General features: G+C 32.6%; 1 protein-coding gene across 2 annotated transcripts in view; it reads left to right on the top strand.

Moving 5' to 3' along the window:
• LOC123872130 (WW domain-binding protein 11) overlaps window positions 1-20,094 on the top strand; it is a 136,440-nt gene that overhangs the window by 76,964 nt on the left and 39,382 nt on the right. The window contains exon 3 of one of the 2 annotated variants that reach the window (XM_045916284.1): window positions 10,233-10,239. The exons of the other annotated variant lie outside the window; for it this stretch is intronic. The gene's annotated coding sequence lies outside the window, so the exon portion shown is untranslated. The remainder of the gene's footprint in view (window positions 1-10,232; window positions 10,240-20,094) is intronic. 2 annotated transcript variants of the gene reach the window in all.

Genomic DNA, 20,094 nt, shown 5'->3' on the forward strand with positions numbered 1-20,094 from the left:
AGGATATTTTGGAAGTTCATTTCTCATAAATACACCTCTGAAATAAGGAATATTTTTTGAAATTTTTAGAATATCCAAGTTACTTAGAGCACGATTAGGTAGCCGCCGAATCAGTTTTTTTCCTTTGCTGTGTATATTCCCAAACCATTACCATAGGGCTTTATAAATAATCCTTTTCCGATACACAATGTTTCCATCTTCTCGTTATGTCTCTTTAGTTCTTGAAATTTTTTTTTCATTAAATTAATAGCATTGACTGCTTTCACTATACTAGCAGTACCACCCGCTAAGCTGCCCGCGGCAGACAATCCTGCAAATATGGGGACTAGTGGCAAAACCCCACCTGTCTTTGGTATGGGTATTATACGCGGTACATTAACTGAAGATGTCGCTGCTAATTCCTTAGCAGCAGCAAGAGCTAATTCGATTGCAGCTTTTTTGCATTTAGGTTTCAATTTATGGATATGTTTTTTCGCGCGAGATACAATATCCTTAAAGCTTTTCTTAAAACCAGCACCAGAATTACTTGTTTTCAAATTGTTAGATTTTCTTCTCAAAGTCATTTTACGCTTGGATGGTTGTTTCTCCATTTTTAATAAAAGAGAACTCTGCTCAGTATCGTAGATAATAAGAGACTGAAAGTTGTTAACATAAAATGTGTTTATAAAAGATTTAGTTTATCTATCCAACTGTTTTCACTAGGCGGCAGACCTAACCATTTGACATATAATTTATTTCCTTTTGTTTTTAAAACCTTTTCAATAAGATATATATCAGGATGTTTTGTTTTTTGTAATTCTTCAGTATAGAATGATCCTAAAATAGGTCGCTGTCTTGCATCTTTTAGAAGGTAAGTAATTGGATGAGTGTTTTGAACTTGAGCTATATTAAAAATTTCAGTTGACCAGTTGGGAGTATATCCTTTGTCAAAAGTTCCTTTGTATTTGCTTATTCTTACATAATCTCCAATTTTGAATTTTGAACGTTTCTGCGATGGTGCTGATAATTGTAGTAGTCTGTATCTTTTTAGTATATTTTGTTTATTCTTTTCATTAACTTTATCTGGAGCTGTACCAATTGTTCTGTGAAATGTGGAGTTATATTTTTTCATGATGTGCTCGAGGGTTCCATCATTCCATTTGTAATTCCCTTGCAAGCTAAATTGCTTGTACATTTTAGTTTTCAACGTTCTTATAAATCTTTCTACTATTGACGCCTTTTTAGTGGAATAAGTGGAATAATGATTTATACCGTATTTTTGTAATAATTTTTTGAAACAACTATTATAAAATTCTGTTCCTAAATCAGTTTGTAGATTTTTGGGAACACGACCTTTTTCTAGTAACTTACTAAATGCTTCAGTCACAGTTTCTTTATTTTTAAGTTTAAGCGGATATGCCCATGCATACTTTGAAAAAGCATCGATGACTGTTAAAATATATTTATATTGTGAATTATCTTTTGAGAATGATTGCATATCAACTAAATCGGCCTGCCATACATCATCAATGTCTTTAAGTATAACATGTCTTCGAGGAAAATTTTTCCTAACATTTTTATGTATTTCATTTACTACACTATCTTTGCTCATTTTTTGAATTTACGACTTACACCTTCTATATTCCTTTTTAGACTATTTATTTCTGATTTTAACTGCAACAATGTTTCCTCTACTGTTTTTAATCGTATATAGAGCCCATCTAAGAATTTGTCAACATATAGTTTAGTAGCACAGTCGTTTGGGTCAATGGGTGTACCAACATGTTTGATGATTTTATGTTGAGCATCAAAGATATTTTCTAAGGCAGAGCTATCCATTTTCAGTTTCTTGTGTACATGATGACCAAACTTGTTGACATTCATGTTCAACAGTGTTTATAGAACTAAGCAAAAATGTAACCAGGTTTTATTTTTATATACTTATTTTATTATACCAGCTTCTTTAAGTTCTTCAATTATTGATATAATCTCATTGTCATGACTAGTGTTGCCAGCATCTTTTGAAGCAATTAAAATTTTCAATCTATCTACTAACTCATTCGGATCATCCCAGTATATGAAATCTGTATTTTTTTTCAAAGTTTTAAGAGTTGGCATAAAACCACCTTGTTTTTTTTCTTTTAATTCACTATCAGTAAAGAGAGGTTTCACAATTTTAGTATATTTTGTCCCTTTATCGCCTTTAATCTGATTCGTAGGGTTATAATCTCTCCTATGTGCACTAGTATTGCATAAAATATCTTTATATACTAATTTATCTTGATCAGATACAATCTTTACATCTGGTTTACTCTGAAATAATAATTCTGCCAAACCTGGGGTTACTTCATAGGATCTATTTCCTATTTTAGCCATCATATTTTTGCTATGAGCATCACCATCTGAAAATGTTACTTTTGTATTTCCAATCATTAAATTACTATTTTCATTACGTACACCAAAAGGTACATTCAAATTATAGATTTCATTGCTTTTTTCAGGCGTTGGAGATGGAGTATAGAATTCTTCGATTTCTTCAAAATTTTGGGTAGAAGTTATTGGTTTTGGTGTTACATAATTTTTATCATCATTTTCTATGTTTTTAATTTTATCAGAAGTTGAAGGTGAACATGTATCTGGTAAATCATGGTGACTATTGTTTTTATTTTCTTTTTTTTGCAATACTATGGATTCTAATGGATCCGTTATGGATTTAAAAAGTTTGCGCCTTTTTAGTTCTAAATCATCTTCTTCTTCACGCATTTGTTTTGCTTTCTTTTTGATGGTTTCAATTGATTTAATTAATTGTTTCTTTACAACGGCTTCCATTTTTAAATTAAATATGGGTAGGTATTCTTACCAGTGCTCTCATTTGACTGACTAAATTTGTGTCTCGTATGTGGTATATAATTGTAAAATTGTTAGTCGAATTTCACGAATATGTCAAATGTTTTTCTGTACCGACCGTTATTTAGTTCGCAATCTTTGTTGATTGATAAAAACATAAACGGATCTTTCCAAATACTTGCACACAATTGTTTAAAGACATGCCAGCTCATATCAGAATTAACATGTTCCTTATATATATGTTTTAAGTTTATATCATCTTGCTTGAAAATAATTAAAAAGTTAACATTGTCACGTATTAATTGCTTAGGAATTTTTGAATATGTTTGGGTCAAGTAAAAGCAATCAATTTGTTTGTGTCTGCCCATCGAAAAATAATTTCGAATATTAACTTGATTTTCACAAGTCACGTCGTCAAAAATGAAAATAGAATTTCTTAAGGCTTCAGTTGGCGAAATAACTTCTTCACTATTTTTGAACATAATAAATTTAACATCTGGAGTATTTTGAAAAACTTTTTGTAGGAAACAATATTTAGATTGAAAAGTGGACTTTGAGTAAATATAAACATTTTGGAATTTAAGTCCATTTTCGTGCAATAATAAGTTTATCATAATATTTGTTTTCCCACAGTTGGAGGGTCCGCAAATTATGCATCGAATTGTGTTTGGTAGAAGTTTACTATGTCGGCTAAAGCATGGTGGTGGTGTTTCAACATCTATATAATTTATTTTTAATGATTCAGCCTGTTTTATCAACTTCATATTACTGATTGATGATAATTTTAAAAATGCAACTTATTAAATAACTTCATATTATTGCTAGTTGATTTAAATTTTAAGGTATTGCTTGTAGGTATCACATTCGTGTTTCACTTCGCACTTGTCTAGCGCACTATTATTTGTCGATGATTATATTAAAATGTAGGTATACATTTTAATTTAAACCTTGTGATAATAGTATGAAATTGAAATTCGTAAGAACTTAATATTAAACAGGTTCTAACATGTCGCTAGAGATTGCATAATGCGGACGAATGTCATACAAGTATATACAATTGTTTTGAAAACTTGACTCCATAGATTTGTTACTAAACAATTTTCATTCCCAGATCTTCTCACGCAAGGAACTCACTCGCTTCTGGTTAGTGAAAAAAATTACTTATATAATATTTTGACTGTATTCTTTTCTATTTTAGAATTTGTTTATTGATATTTTTATAAATGTTGTTTTATTGTTATATTTATAAAATTTTGTATTTTGTTACAGCATCATGTCGGACTTTTATTTCACGGATGACGAAAGAAACACAAGTATGAATAATCCATTTTATGGAGCTCAAGACTTGGATGCTATTTTAGAAAGAGAAGAAGAGAATAGATTGAAAGCTTTACGTGAGCAAAAAAATAATGAAACACTTGAAAATAACACCAGTTTGAAAACCATAAAAAAGAAAAATAAATTGTCTTTAAAAAAGAAGCTTCCAAAAATAGATCATGTGATTTCACCAGCTCCAGATTCATCTTTTGTTATACGGAAAAATAAAGCAAAGGGAAGCCACATTATAAAAATTGAAATACTTGAAATTGATAGTAAAGAACAGGAGAACAGTGCAAAGACTAATTTGAGTGTACAGTACATAGTGAGTGATAATTATGACAATATGATGGATGCTACAGAAGATTTAATTAATAGGATTATACAAAAGCTAAGTGTGCCTGAATAGTTAAATTTAATATTATTTTATTGTTATTTTGCGATTGTAAAAATAAAAAGCATAAATGAGTTCTAATTAAAGTATAAAGTATATTTTATATTTTCATATCATGCAAGTAAGTTGTAGTCCGAATATTTTCCATTAAGTAGTAAGTTTTTATAATACGTTAATCTTATGTTAAGTACTAAGTTTATGAAGTAATGTAAATAATTGGTTGAATTAATAAAGGGAATATAAAATATGTTGTGATTTTATTTGAAATAAAACACTGTGGTAAACTTAATCAAATTTATTAAATGCTAAATTACCATTAAAACTAATATTAAAATTAGACACATAAAAATTTGTAAAATACATAGGTACTTAGCATAATATTTTTACTAAAGAATCGTGCTGTAATGCCCCCAAGGCAAAGTTTTAAAATCATTTTCCATTATTTGCCTTTTATTATCATCACTATTTAATACTAATTTATTAATTTTCTGAGTAAAAACCTGATGATTTTTTGATCGTATGACAAACATATCATCTCTTATATTTTCATTGCAAAATAAGGCTTTCTTATATTTCTCAAAGTTTAATTTTTTTGTCACAGGCTTCGTGATACCCTTTGCTTTACTGATAGTTTTTTTCTCAGAAAGTAAACAATATAATTTTGCGCGTAAACCAACAAATTTAGAAATGATTTCTCCTCCCATTTCGTCTTTAAAATATCCAGGTATTTTCATATTAGCTTTCGGCATATTAAAAATATTATCATCTTCAAAATTGCTAGTATCAAAATAATGAATGTTATCTTTCATATCTTCATAAAAATCATCAGTTTTTACAAGATATAGTAAACTATCAGTATCCGTATAACATAACTGAACATTATTTCCATAGATTCTTTTTATGACCGAATAATGAAAATGATACAAATGCGTTTTCGACAGTTCAAGAATCGTGAATCCAATATATATTGGTCGATCTAAGACAATTTTTGTTTTTTTCAATTGAATAGCTACTAAGTTTTCAGAAAAAATTGATAAACTGTGAAAATGTGGTGCACTAATATATTTTTCCGCTCCATTCAATTTATTAGTATTATTTGTAGTATCTCTCCAAACGTTTACTAGTTTTACGTCAACCTGCTTCCTTTTGTTTTCTATCGTTTTTCCAAAAATAGAATTATTCTGCTTTTTAAAAAAGTCTTTCTCAAAATCAGACTTGGCATTTTGTCTGAGACTTGTGTTTAAAAAAATATAAGGCTCTAAAAAGTTGTCCTGATAAAAAGATAGCACTCTGTATATTTTTAAAAGCAATAAACCATTCTTTAAGCATTCTTGCAAGTGCATATAATGAATAACAAAACGATGTTTATTATATAAATTTGCCACCAATTTTTTGCTTTGATTTTGAGCAGGAGAATATTTTTCCGCAGCAAATGGTAGGTCTGAATGAGCATCATGAATATTATCCGGATAACATAAATCTACCTCGAGAATATATCCACACTGACTTTTTTTAGAAATGTTCCTTACATCAAAATTTTTAATTTCATTTTCATTTAAAAATTTAAAGTCACGCATTGGCATTTTTTGCATCATAGCAAAACCGTAAAGGTTGACACAGTCTAAATAAATTAAGTACGTACTTGACTCATTTTTATTGTAGGATGGTAAATATTTATTGTTTGCTTCAGCATATCTCAATGAACACTGGGCTAAACCACCTCGAATACCTTTTTCTAACATCTGATACATATCCACATCAGAAATCAAATCAAGCTCAACTTTAGTATATAACAACATTGCGTCCCAACTTAAAGATGGAGATGATACATAATAGCAGGGGTCTAAATTATAATAGTCTAAACTCATATTTCTGAACTTTTCAAAAACGTCGCATAGTAATAAGACATCGCATTGTAAGTATAAATCTGTATACTCTCCTAAGTTTTTTATACCAAAAGTTTTCCATATTTTTAAAGCGTGTTCGTAATCCTCAATGGAAATATTTTCACCTGTGAGTTTATTAAAAAAAATCGAATGTTTTGGTAACTTTGTTTCATTATATTTCTCCCATGCATCCATATAATCATAACAATAGACACCCTTTTTACAGGCCAAATTTAATAAGTGTTCATCCTTAATAAATACACGCATATGCTGAAAATCATTCGGATGAAGACTCTTTGCCAGTTTATCCAAACCCGAACTCAAAAAATTAAATGAATCGATAAACTTCAGTTGAGCAGCATTTGTTTTATCAATAGGTAAAAATTTTGTGAATGATATATATTTTTCTTTAGATTTTGGTATCAAGCTCGTTTTTCCGGTAATTTCTGATAATTCTTTAATAAATAAGTGGCAATCATAACCACTCAAGTTATGAAAAATGATCGGTATAAACGTACATTTTTTTGCATTTATGTTACAAGTGTTGTGAGCAGGGCCTCGGTATTTACCTGTAAAATGGTCATGATCCTTTACTATTATATCATATTTTTTAAACATTGTTTTACAGATGCAGCAAATTTTTGCTTCATTATATGAAGTCAACTCTTCGGTAGTAAGAGGAAACATTGGATTATTTGTATTTAAAATACCGTGCAATCTTTTTACATCTCGCGTAATGCTTTCAACAAATTTTTTACCACAGTTTGGTCCGCGATAGCTTACAAAGTCATTAAGCTCAGGTTTAGAATGGCAACATATGTAATAAGCGAAACAAGATGGTTCATGTGTTTGTATATCTTCAGTATAAAGAGATTTATTTTCGTTTGAATATTTACAAAGCAAGCTCTCAAAATCGCCATATATCACGATAGGAATTCTTTGAGTTCTCTCATAGTTTGAAAAATGCAACTTACTACCATCTTCTGGAAGTACAGTTTGTCTTTTAGCACAATCGTGATTGTGTAGTTTTTGTTCATTTGCGAAATATAAAAAACATTCATCACATAAAAATATTTTAGACTTGTGTTTTGTTAATTGCCTTCGCACAAGTCGGCCAAAGTCTTTAATCAAACAGTAATGGGCTTTGTCATTTTTAGTAATATATAATAAATTAACATGGGTAAGTTTTCGAGCTAAAGTCACATACAAAGGACCTGTAACTGTATTATTGGCTTCTAACCCATAAACATTTACACTAATAGTTGGATTGTTCTTCTCAAAGGTTTTAATATCTTCAATTCCCGGAGGAAATGTCATATTTCTTATGTCAAAAAGCAATGAATAATGAGGATATGATGAAACTCTATTGGAATTAAGTTTTGTAGGATACATTTTAGCAGCAATGCACCATAAAAAGCAACAATCATCGAAATTATGAATATTTAGACATGATTTTGTATTTCTTATATGTGATGGTAATGCCAAATATGATCCACCTTTCAGAGGATTATATTTATTAATATTTATCTCCAAATGACTGATAGAATCAATTGTCCAACCAGATTCTGACTGTTCGAATTCTGCGCATTTGCAAGTTAACTTTTGAGCACATTGTAATAAAAAATTATCAATATCAGTACTTTGGACTATAATACCATATTTAGTACTGAAAGATTTAATAGACTTTTCAAAATTTTTTGGTAAAATATACGAAACAAATAACTCAAAATTTACTTTAATGGCAGTGTGTTTCTTTAGAGATATATTTATGATCTCGCGTGTGGTTTTAAATATTTGTGAAAAAAAACTCTCTGGAACTAAAGTTGTAGAGGTCGGATTTACTTTGTAACTGACTATTCTGTTTCTAAAAGCCGTTTTTATAATTTGCACATTCTCATATCTAGATTGAAATAAACTATTAGATTTATGAGTATTTGTTCTGTTATGTGACGATATAGATGTTTTAACATAAAGGTTACACTCTTTGCAGAAAAACATTTTCAATTTCATAGAATTGCTTATCTTGTTTATCTATTTAGTATCTAGTTTCTCAGTTCTGGTTTTAATATTCTGCGTATAAAAAATCGGTAAGGAAATACAGCTAAATAATAAATCAAGCTATTGGCTAATAAACAGTAAACAGTTATTAATAGAATGGAAGTAATGCGATGTTTCGATATCAACATTCAAACATGTCAAGTATCTAGTTTGTATGGTTCTAGTTTCTCAGTTCTAGATTTTAAATTTTGGATAGTTATGAGATGACTGTATTAAAATAAAGTAATCTAGTTATTTTCAGACAATGTGCAGACTTAGTAAGAGTATAAGGGCTGTAAGTATCACGTTATTAATATCCCAACTTCAAATCTTTCGATATGAACATTTAGACATTTTTATTTAATTTTATATGGTTCTAGTTTCATATGGTTCTAGTTTTTATGTTTCTAGTTTCATATGGTCTAGGCTTTGTATGGTCTAGGTTTTGTATGGTCTAGGCTTTGTATGATCTAGGCTTTGTATGGTCTAGGCTTTGTATGGTTTAGGCTTTGTAATTTCTGTAAAAAAAACACGTTAATTTAATTTTATATGGTTCTAGTTTCATATGGTTCTAGTTTTTATATTTCTAGTTTCATATGGTCTAGGCTTTGTATGGTCTAGGTTTTGTATGGTCTAGGCTTTGTATGATCTAGGCTTTGTATGGTCTAGGCTTTGTATGGTTTAGGCTTTGTAATTTCTGTAAAAAAACACGTTAAAAAATATTTACAGGCACAAACATAAAGATAGTAATTTAATTGTCATACTTATTATATACAATATGTTGCAGATGAAATATTTTTTGAATTTATTTATGAAAATAATTTCTAAGATTTACAAAATTTAATTTACAAAATTTATCTTAGAAATTATTTTCATTTGCAGGGTATAAAATGGGCTGAATATTTTTTAGTTCAGCCTTACTATCATCAATTAATTTGGTGAGGGACTTCCATACCACCGAATTTAAATCAGTTGCAAGTTTTAGTGTGCAGATGGCATGCTTCCAACGCTCATTGTTCGCGAGTTTCTCCACTTCTTCAGAGTTGTAGACGCGCAGCTCGAAGTAGTAGCTGCCTTTCTTCGATGGGTCTGATTGGGATGTATACCCCGACGCAACGCGCCGACTGAGAAAACTTCTCAATTTCGCAGCGCGCACTGGCTTGCTAGTAGATTCATCCTGAAATTGAAAAATATTCAATTTAGTATCATCTGCGATAATTTCAACTCTCTACCTATTATGGTTCATGAGATAAAGCCCGCTGACAGACAGACGTCCGGGCGGACAGCGGTAGCTTAGTAATAGGATCCCACTGGTACCCTTCGGATATGATCCCTAACAAAATAATAACTTTAACAAACTATATTCATAAATTTATATACAGACCAATTGCCTAACAACATTCTTATTGGGAAGTCTTTTAAAAGCTTTAATCCAATAAAATATAAATAAGACAACTCACCTCAGATTCGGTAATAAACCTCCTCCGCTTAACAGATGGACTCGTAGGTGTATTTGGAGACGTTTCGGGTTCAGATTCCGATCCGCTCGATTCGAACGGATTCTTCGGAGCAGAAGAAGTCACCTCCTTTTTCTTGATCGTCTTCTTCCGCTTCACCTCACGTTTCTTCTTAAGAGACTTCGATGTTGATGGGGGCTGCACCAAAGCGATGGGGTCTTCGTCTTCGTCAAATGGATTGATGAAAGATGAAGAGGCCCTGAAAAACAATTTAAGTAACTATCAACATGAAAACTCCAAATAAAAATTCAATAGGTACCTAGTTGCTTAATTCAAAAATAAACATATAAAATAAAAATACTTACATACTTTATTTCGACTGTTGTTGTCGTCGTATCCAAAACTCGGAAAGAAAGGAATGGTGACGCTTAGGATCGACCTATTTATACGCTCGAATTCTAAAACCTCTTTCATAATAAACGAAATGGATTGAAATAAATTAGATTTAAACATTTGCGCATGTAACTTTAAACACTAAATCATCACAACATAAAACTTATATTTGCGAAAGTAATCAGACTAGATTTATACATTCGTATGAACACTGTCTTACGTATAAATTATTGCCGCATCAGCTATAGGTGTTCGATTTTGAAGCATGGAAGACGCTGTTGTTTATAGTTACGCAGTGAATTGAGATCTAACCGTAAAAGGAATGGTATGCGTCGGACTCGCGATAGTTAAAATGTTAAAAGGTTATACATTTTACTACTTTCCATAGGTAGGTATAAAATTTGTGAAAGGTCTAATAATATTTGCTCCTATTTGATGCTTCAATCTTCTTCCTTGCGAATTTGATTTAAAACTTGAGTGGAAATCCTTTAATTTTCGACGTCAAAAAATATCCTGGATCCGTCTCCAAGATGTGAATTGTCTGTGTATCAAATTTCGGCAAGATTCAGCCGTTAGTCTTTAGTTTAGACAGACGCCTTTTTGCATCACTAATCATACTTATTATAAATGCTAAAGTGTGTCTGTTTGTTTGTTTATTGGTTCGTCCTTCAATCACGTCGCAACGGAGCAACGAATCGACATGATTTTTCGTGGGTATAGTAAAAGAACTGGAGAGATATAGACAACTTTTTATCTCGGAAAATCATAGAGTTCCCGCAGGATTTAAAAACCTAAATCCATGCAGATGAAGTCGTGGGGGCATCAGTGAATTTATTATATTAGTACGCATTGTACGTATTTTTTTCGTCCATTAATCTCTATTTATCAAAGTATTTATAACAATCGAAATATATTTAAATAGCGGGAAATGTGTCTAAATTCATCATTAAAGAATTAATTTTCGATAAATAATAATGTATGATAAGCTTGCACACCTTACTAGAAATCTGCTATAATATATTTTTACTAATAAATCTTTATCCAAAATTCATTGTTTGTAGATCAGAATGGAGTTAATATATCCTAAATATCCTCGCTATGCAACTCAAATCGCAAGATTGCGAAGTTTTGATACCTGGCCTCAAGATTTAAATCAAAAACCTCAAGAAATGGCTGATGCTGGTTTTTTTTATACAGGAGATAGTGATCGCGTGATTTGTTACTTTTGTGATGGCAGGCTCAAAGACTGGGGCATCGAAGATCATCCATGGTCGGAGCACGCACGCTGGTTTCCGTCCTGTCCCTATGTTTTACTTGTGAAGGGTGAAACATACCTACAAAGTGATAGCAAAGATGTTTGTGGTGCATCAAAAGTATCTGAACAATTTGTAAATAACAATATAATAAGTTCTTTTGCAGACAGAAACATATTATGTGTTGAAAATATTAAAGAAACACTTTGCTGCAAAATTTGTCTTGTAGAAGAAGTAGCTGCGTGTTATATACCATGTGGTCATGCTATAACGTGTACTAAATGTGCTTTATCGTTGGATAAAATGTTATGTCCGATATGTGGAAAAGCAATCGTTAATGTAATACGAATATATTTCTGATGAGCTATAAACATTTAAAGAGTCTACCTTTATCCAACCTATTATAAGTATGCGCAAGCCTCGAATCAATCGATCGAAATTCATACTAATGAATACAGCAATGCCGGATCAAGCAGAAACACGATCAATATACAAAAATAATTTGAGCGCAACAAATCAAATGGTTAACTATGCGAGAGCAAACTTTTAGACGTAAAATTATCATGCATATGGGCTCGTTCGCATTTCTTATGAATGCCGCAGTCTCGTCGAACTCATCGTATTATATCATCCACTGTGCGGTGCGGGCGTATGATATAGGATCCGCAATAACTAGTCATTGAGGATTTTGTCTCACTGTTGATAGTGATTAATTGTTGCTTGGATTTAGGAATACTCCATTTATTTAATGTGTTGTTGTGGACAGTAGCCTACATTGGGGATCCTGTATCAAAATTCATGGGGATTTTGTATCACGGTGAGCGTAGCGAACGAGCGTTAGCGAGAGTGATCCAAAATCCCCATGGATTTTGATACAGGATCCCCAATTCAACACTACTGTTAGTGACTTCGGTCTTCGACCGTACCTCGCTACCATAAACTTTGTGCCTCCAAGTGATTTAGCTAAAAACCGATTTGAGCTATGGTTTAGCAAAAACTGACGTTGACCCTGAATTGACCGCTTCGTCTAAACTGCATCGTCTCTAATCAGCGGTAGTGAGCGCATTCAAGAGCTAAATTCAAATAATATAACTCAAAATTTTAAAAACCCCGACACAAAAACCTCTATAAGAAACTAGAAAAGAGCTGATAACTTTCAAACGGCTGAACCGATTTTCTTCGATTATAGCTAAGAACACTCTCGGTCAAGCCACCTTTCAAACAAAAAAACTAAATTAAAATCGGTTCATTCGTTTAGATACGATAGCAACGATGCCGCAGACAGATACACACGTCAACTTATAACACTCCTCTTTTTGGGTCGGGGGTTAAAAAAATATCATTACTTCCTCAAGAGCCGCAAACGCGGAATAGATGCGGATGCGACTTTTGCGCTAGTGCTCTAATCTGCGATTAACTTTATATAATTGAATCTAGTGAATTGTAACGATTTTCTTTTCCAAATACTTAATACCTATAAATTAGCCTGTCAGTCGGACCATGGTCGGACCTGGCTTTGTGGTTAGATCTGTCAGTAGTCATTTCAAAATGGCGAAGTGGAATAAAAGTAACGAGTGAGGAGAATCAATTTTGCCGTCTCGATTCAGATCTAGAAATCGATTGCGCAACTGAAACCGTGTTGGAGATCTTCTAATTCAAAGAAAATCGTGAAGATAGTCACGCGAGAGCAATTATTATTTTTGTGGTCTAGATTTGATATGAAGTCCTACCTAGTTCCTGTATTATTTAGTTGCCATTCGTGACGAACCTTATAGACTTATTGTGTGCTAGATAAGTAGATCATTCCCAGCTTCCTCTTATGATTTTAGTATGGGATCTCTCGCTACTCTCTCTATCTTCCTCTCCCTATCTTCCTCTCTCTCTCTCTCTCTCTTACTAGAGTCATATGACTCCTTCAATTAATGAAATAATAAGTAGCAGATGGACTTCCACATCCGTAATGTTTAAAAATCCGGCCAAGTGCGAGTCACATTCACACTGAGGGTTAACGAGGTTACCTTGGAAGGAATGTGTAATTTTTTTGTTGCTTAAGTTATCTCCAACAACAAATGTGTAAGTTTGTAAAGTATTTTTAATGTGTGGATACTCAAATAAACGATTGTCGTATTTTTCTCTTTATTTATGTTCTAACTGCGTTGCTTCCTGCCTTTGATGTTTCGAGGTTTGCCGGTAGGCTTTGATTTATTTGCGAATACATAAATGGCTGTATTTTTTACTTTCTTGACTTAGAAGCTTGTTTTTTTAAAGCTTCAAGGGATATTTGATACCAACTTCAACTGACACCACTTGTTCCTGAGAATAAGGATCTTGACAGACAGAACAACGAAGTGATTCTATAAGGCTTCCTTTTTACCTTTTTACGGAACCCTAAGGGAATAAGGCTGTAATGACACAAGATTTCTTCGAAGAAACAAACAGCGGCATCCGTTTAGATAATGTGAAAAACCTCGTTTAATTAAGCTACTCTAAATAAGTTGAAGCGAGTTTTTGTTAGATGATTCCAGCCACTCTAAACAAGTAGAATTCCGGAAAACTTCCGGAAAAGTAAAACGTGATTCGTAAAGCTGTTGGATTGCATAGTATTGATAACTTTGTAGAGTCGTTACTCCATAGTTCCTCTGAACGTTTCTAGGCTGCTCTTCCATACTAGGTATGTGTGTGGATACCAAACGAAAAATTGAATTGATACGGTAGATTTAAATATAATAATATAAACCTCTTGAATCACACGTACTAAGTATACATCTGTATCGTTCTTGATCAGTCGTGGCTAAAAAAGCGATTCTATTTTTCACATAAGTTACTCTCTTTGTTATCGTCGTTAATGTCGTCAATCGACATAGGTCTCGTGTAGAGACTTCCACACGCCAACATTGGCGTGCTGCTCATAGAGGCATAAAACACTGTTTACACTAGTCGAATAAATCAATGCTTATTTCATCATGATTTGCCAGAAAGTGCATACCTGAAACCTTGGTTTCAAATCCTAAAAAATAGAGCCTCGATAGCTCAACGGTTGAGGAGCGGACTGAATTCCGAAAGGTCGGCGGTTCAAACCCCACCCGTTGCACTATTGTCGTACCCACTCCTGGCACAAGCTTTACCAGGATCCATCGGAACCCTGCGACTCGTTTGATGTTATATGTCCTGCCTACAATGTGCCAAGCGCACATTGTAGGCAGGACATATAATTCAAGGCCAAAATTCCAGCGCCTTGCGACCCCAACGTCTACCGGTTCTTCAAACTATGCACCCCGCTCATTAATTGATCACGTGGTAGAGCGTTCTCTTAAATGAAAATGAAAATGAAAATGAAAAATGTTTTATTAACAAAATATAGTCTTGTACAATAATTTCCCTGTGTCTGTTGGTACCCACACTAGGTAATCCTGTATCGTGGGTACCTAGTTTGCATTTACAATATCCCGTTTACAATTTTATTTGACACTCGGTTAAATTAAAGCTAACAGTATAACAATTATTAAGTATAACATTAAGTATAAGTATTAAGTATAACAGCTAAAATTCAGTGGCGGTATCATGTTATTATGTTAGTCGGTATCCCTGACATCTCACGGATATGTTTATAACTTCGATCAAGTAGTAGTAAATTATATATCGATGGTTAATAATAGGAATAAATTTCCACTATCGTATGTAGGTAGGTACCTACATTCACTATCATTGGAAAGGCAATTTCACTTTACTTATAATTATAACTGTGTAAAGTAAAGTAAAGTGGTAATTCGTCGTATTTCGTTTTATGTGGATCCATAGCAGTCATTTATGTGGCAGCCATTTTAGTTAACAGGGCTCTCTCCGTCACTCGTTTCATACAATCGTAGTTCCAATTTCATTTGAATATTAAGCAACCAAAGTCCATGAAATTTTGCAGACATATTCTAGAAGTAATATCTGTGTCTGTGGTGTTTTAGATTTTTCTAAAAATACGTAGTTTTAAAATTACAGGGACTCAAAAATTGGTATGAAAATTTTTAAGACCGCGTAACTTTGAAACCGAATATTTTAACAGAAATCTGGAAAAGCACAGACATAGATATTAGTTTCTAGAATATGTCTGCAAAATTTCATGGACTTTGGTTGCTTAATATTCAAATGAAATCGGAACTACGATTGTATGAAACGAGTGACGGAGACAGCCCTCTTAAGAAAAGTTGTAAAATAAATCAATTCATCAATATTAAAATGTATTTTATTGCTTTATTGCTGACAGGATAAACAGTAAGTAAAAGGTTTACTGGTAAAACTATAAAAAATATCGGTTATAAAAAATAACATGTTTATGAGTTCATTTATTTTGTATACCAAATCCTCGAAATCTGTCTGAAATTAACGAGATGTACAACATATCGAGTATTTGATTTTTATACCTATACTAGCTGATGCCCGCGACTTCGTTTGAAGTTTTTTAAAAATCCCGTGAGAACTCTTTGATTTTCCGGGATAAAAAGTAGTCTATGTGCTAATCCAGAGTATAATCTATCTCCATTCTAAATTTCAGCCCAATCCGTCCAGTAGTTATTGCGTGAAGGAGTAACAAACATACACACATACACAGATACACACACACACACACACACACACACACACACACACACACACACACACATACAAACTTTCGCCTTTATAATATTAGTGTGATGAAAATGCCAGCAAAATATATTGTTACTTAAACATAATAATATATGTTTAGGTAACTAAGAGGTATAATTGCATATAAGTACTATTTCTATTCATTTAAAATACAAACAATATCTTAGAGGCAAAATAAAAATAAGAACACTTGATTGTTTGATATTATCACGGTAATGCCGTCTCCAGCATAAAATAATATATTCCTATGTATTAAAATAATAACTATACGAAAACAATGAAGCAAACTTGTTATAGTTGGCTCTTCCTGGCCAAGATTATGTATTAAATGGGTCTGAAAATAACGATACTCATCTTCGTTGACTGTTACCAACGGTATCGTTAGAATGATCATATTATTACATTGACGTAAATTTTCTGTGTATATTTACACATTAATAAGAAAATGCCAGAGTAAAATATGTGTATATCTGGTAATAATGCTTGTATTTCTATTAAATTAAAGTAGATAAACGTAAACAATGCAGCGAGCGAAGTAAACCGCTTTACTCCTTCGCTTCCTGACTAAGATTAATTTAAATATGTCTGAAAATAACGAGCCTAGGCTCATCTTTGTTGGCTGTTATCACGATAGCGAGTATCGTTAGAATGATCATATTATGTCGACGGCTTAGAATGTTGACGCATTATTACCAAGTGCTACCGAGATGCATCGAAGGCTGCGCTAGCGCTGTTTATTTCTTTGAAAAGTACGGTTAGGAAAATAAGACTTGTAATTTGGAAAGAAAACAAGCAACTTTTCAAGAAATGATGTTGATATTATATTTTCTTGTAATAGTATCTAGTTACTACAGTGGTAGATGCTTTTGACGATTCGAAAGAACTTGTAAAAGTCTAATTGAATAAAAACATTTTGAATTTGAATTTGAATTTGAACTGAATAATCTACCTATGGGTACAAATAAATAAAAAAGTGTGTTTGTTATGTTAAAGTAACAGCTTTTTACTAAAAGCATATAAAAGTATTATGCGGTGCTTAATACTAAAAACAAAAAACAATTTGTGAAAAAAAAAATCTGTCTGTCCGTTGGTTCCGGTTAATCTCCGAAATGGCTGGATCGATTTTGACGGATTTTCTATTGGCAGGTAGCTGATGTTATAAGGGATTACTAAGGCTACTTTTATTTAGAAAAGAATTAGGCTTTCGTGCCGCAATATTAAAACCCATGAAATCCAATATAACCCAGAAGCCAGGAGGATCAGTTAGTTTATAAATAAATTACTATGAACTCTGACCTTTCTGAAACAATTAAATGTATTACACGGAAAATAAAAATTATGTCCGTACGTAGTATACTAACACACTTTTCAGTAACTTTCTAAAAGGTTAAAAACTGTTAAATATAATAATTTTCAACAATTTAAATGTGTCAATTTTTTTTGCCAACGGTATTTGGCACTCACCATGGGATCTGACTCATTAGTTCACATCCGATTTCAGCTGTTCATGTTGTGATTTGCAGTTCACTTAGCTCTCGTACGAGTACGTTAATGGAATGTATGTACGAACGTTAATGGAATATCAAGTAATAAAAAATAAAAAGCTAAGTGGTAGCTAGTTCCATGATCAAAATAGAGAAAAATGCGATAGCGTTGTTACATAATGCATCATATTATTATTTCTTCTTAGTTTTGTATTTTATAAACCCTACTAGTTGTTGCTCGCAACTTCATCCGCGTGGATTTAGATTTTTATTAAATACCGTGCGAATTTTTTGATTTTCCGGGATAAAAACTAGCCAATATTCGTCCCCGTGATGTATTTAGATGAATAAAGAAGAGTGAATAGTACGGATCTCCATACTAATATTATCTACAGTGAGTTTGATAAATCATATAACATGACTAATGAGATTTATGTAGTACTATTTTTTATTATGATATCTAGTGCCATAGATTTTTTTCCTTGTTTCTCAGCACACGTAACCGATCCTTTGAGTATACAGAAGTATTACTGGTTCATTTTCGCGGTCAGCTGTTGGCAGAGTCGTTGCATTGGAGTTTTACACAAACTATTTAAGTCCTCATATCTACCACGGGTATCACGCTACTAGGTCCACTATTTTTTTGGTACATCTACACATCGGTCCTAATCTCAGCTTGCTGGGATGTTACAGACATTATCCTAACACCTTGTATGCTCTAAAAGGAAAAGCTGACTGACTGACTGCTATTAACGCACAGCTCAAACCATTAGACGGATCGGGCTGCAATTTAGCATGAAGATAGCTACTATGACGTAACGAAAGGATTTTACCCTTAAGATTAAGGAACCCTTTAGGGGTTGAATTTTCAAAAATCCTTAAATAGGGGTTTGGTGTAGTCCACGCGGTCAAAGTCGCGGGCATAAGCTAACTTATCAAGCTAATACAAACTAAGCTATTACACCTATGGGAATAGGTGCAATATTTTTTTTGCAGACCGTGTAGGTGCTCGCTGCGGGAGGTTTGTCAAGTTTATTCATACATTGATATCAGATTTGCCCGCGGTTAATATAGTTAATATTTATAGCAGTTGCGCTTGCCGACCGTGATTAACTGGATTGAGCTATAAATTAATAGGCTTAAGCTTCTAATCTGTGATATTTTATGTTCGATTGGGATAATTATTGTAGGCGTTAAGGACGTATTTGCACACTTGTATAGATTTTCGGTACGCTTTGTGGCTAAAATATACTAAGTAAATTGGAACTACAGATTGCTAAAAATAGATTGGTCCTTTATCTCGAGATGGTCGAGTAATTTTTTGATAAAATCATTAATTTTGATACTATAAGAACGATTTTCCTTCACCTCTTCCACGCAGAATTAACGATTTAGGGTCAAGTTTAGGTACATTTTTCTCAGTTTACGTACGGATTTTATTCTTCTAATAAATATTTTCCGTTAGCACATAATGTGTACCTCAAAATGTAGGATTATTATATTTAATATTAATATATATTGGATGGAATGAAGCGTTGCTGCTTCTGTCCCACTATAGAGACGTTCTTTTCAACCTGTAATGCTGGTTCATGTATGATAGTTTCTCTGTATGCTGACGCTTATCTCTTACTTAAAAGTTTGAAAGAAATTGCTCTTTAGCGATAAGACTACCTACTTGACAAATTTTCTGCTTACTAATTACTTAGTTCAATAAAGAGGTTAGTATATAATATATACCTATGTTAATAACTACGTTACAAATTAGGTATTTTGACCCAGTACAGACAGTGGATTAATGTTTGTAATACAACTATCATGGTGTCGAGTTAAGATATAGGTAAGTACCGTAATCTATCTGCCCAATTTTTACTATAACAAGTGTAAATTAAAAATTTATAACACCCCCGACAAAGTATTTGAGTTTTCCAAAACATCATTTTCAAATAAATAATTATGTATCTAGGCAACGTCCATCTTGACAGCTTGACATTTGTCAATTGACAAAATATAATGAACCTAACGGTTATCTAACCTTCTTTTCTACAAGAAAACTAGAAAAGAGCTGATAACTCTTAAACGGCTGAACCAATTTTTTTGGATTATAGCTAAGAACACTCTCGATCAAGCCACCTTTCAAACAAAAAAAAGTAAATTAAAATCGGTTCATTCGTTTAGGCGCTACGATGCCACAGACAGATACACAGATACACAGACACACAGATACACACGTCAAACTTATAACTCCCCTCTTTTTGGGTCGGGGGTTAAAAATAGTATTGACAACATAAGAGGAACTTAGGTACTACCTGCTCCAGAATTATATAAAGATACATTGAATAAGACGTCTGGCATATTTGTTAACCTTATAACTCTTTTTTTAACGAGCTTCTCCACTCTCCTCTCTTTAAAAAT

Source organism: Maniola jurtina, chromosome 14, assembly GCF_905333055.1.
Source record: "Maniola jurtina chromosome 14, ilManJurt1.1, whole genome shotgun sequence".
Classification (NCBI taxonomy): domain Eukaryota; kingdom Metazoa; phylum Arthropoda; class Insecta; order Lepidoptera; family Nymphalidae; genus Maniola; species Maniola jurtina.